Here is a 1,713-nt window from a genome sequence, read left to right as displayed (position 1 = left end):
AACGTTAAAGAAGTATCCCCAAAAGTTCATCTCTCCTTAGCTTTAATAATATATATATATAGTTTTAATATAAATGTAATGTTTCCTTTCACATAAATTATAACTGTTAAAATCATCACACACAGATTCCACCGACACAAAATGTCACTCTGGAAATGTTGTAACGAATAAAAAACAAACACCATAAAAGGGCAGTACTGTCATTAAAAACCTGTCTACGTACCTGAAATACTGTAAGAATATTCCTAAGATTCATATCAAAATATCACAAATGTTCAGAGAATTTTAACCGGTTAGAAATCCAGCATCAGTTGTGTTCTAATGAGGCAAATAAAGGATCTTTGTGGATAAATTCAGCATCTATCACTTCTTTATCCTGCAAGAATGATATCCCATCATGACATGGTGTCATTTATCATGTCAGGTCCAAAGAATCCGGTTCAATCAGTCAAAAAGTAGACGTTAAAAGTAGAAAATAGACAAATTAGCAATAAAAACTACAACAAAGATGTTTTTCACAATGAAAAGAGTTTCACGCTGTTTGAAACCACTGAATGTGGAAACAGTTCACAGTTTTAAGAACATGTGCAGAGACACACATCTAAAATGAGCGTGAATGTAACGCACTGAGGCTTTACATTCACACCAACTAAAGCTCTGCAAGAAGGGAAACTACTGCCGACAACAAACTAAAGGTGAAGTCAATTAAATTACCAATAAAATAGATCATTAAACTTATTTATTCTGGTTAATCACGATGAGTCTACAGTTAAAACAGACAGGAAGGAGTGCCATAATATTAAACAGATCACCAGAACCTACTTAGATTATTTAATCTGACATTTCTTATCATGTAAAACACTCACATTACTGCAGTAAACCACTTTAAATACTCAGGATTTGAAGGAAAATGTAGGATTTTAGTTCAATAACACATTAAATTCCCTTTAATGGACGTAAATGTGACTTTTTAACCCGGTGACCTTTCATACTCGTGTAAATTTTATACTGTATATCGTTTTAAATTATATTCTGCAGGCTGAAACTTTAAAAACACTTTTTATTTGTAAAACACCTGAAAGCTAAATCAAAGCTCAGGCCAAAGAAATAGATGAATATATATTTAAATGTTTTGAATGTGCCCTTTAAGTCTGAAGGATTTATATGTTAAACAGAATACAGCGAGTCGGAGCATTTCTAACACATTTAAAGAACATTTTAATGTTAATGTTTAATGCATTAAAAGGCACTTGACTCATTATAATTAACATAAATGTGACCTTTAATACTGTAAACGTGTTGCTCAGAGGAACAACATAACAAACACAATACACACACAAACAACAACATTAATAACAAATAGATCAACTTTCCCTCACATCTGCAGTTTATCTGATCACATCTGGATTCAATAAATAGCATGAACAGCTGGATAAAGTGAGTTTAAAGCAACAGGTCTGGCTTTATGTGACATGAATCCTTACCTCCTGAGAACAAGGCGGGATTAATCCGAGAAGAACAAATGTGAGTTAAACAAAACCATCCAGCGGCGAATTTAACCGATCACCGCTCTCCGGTCACAGTCCGGTGTCTGGGAGTGACGTAATGCAGACCGTTTAATAAATCCGGTCGACTTTTCTGTAGACTTTTAGACTTTCCTCCCACTCCAACAAAAAAAGAAAAAAAAAGCCGAGAGGGTCCAAAGCGAGCAGG

At 34.2% G+C, this 1,713-nt stretch overlaps 1 protein-coding gene across 3 annotated transcripts in view; it reads right to left on the bottom strand.

The window, feature by feature from the left end:
* The window catches only part of LOC306793630 (serine/threonine-protein kinase D3-like), a 31,086-nt gene extending 29,373 nt beyond the window's left edge, over positions 1-1,713 (bottom strand). For 2 of the 3 annotated variants that reach the window (XM_079291324.1, XM_079291326.1), the window contains exon 1: positions 1,485-1,713. The gene's annotated coding sequence lies outside the window, so the exon portion shown is untranslated. Of the gene's footprint in view, positions 212-1,484 lie in introns of those variants that run through there. The other variant, XM_079291325.1, reaches the window with a different exon arrangement.

The sequence above is a fragment of the Melanostigma gelatinosum genome (assembly GCF_949748355.1).
Source record: "Melanostigma gelatinosum genome assembly, chromosome: 19".
Taxonomy (NCBI): Eukaryota; Metazoa; Chordata; class Actinopteri; order Perciformes; family Zoarcidae; genus Melanostigma; species Melanostigma gelatinosum.
This window is presented reverse-complemented; position numbering and strand designations above follow the sequence as displayed.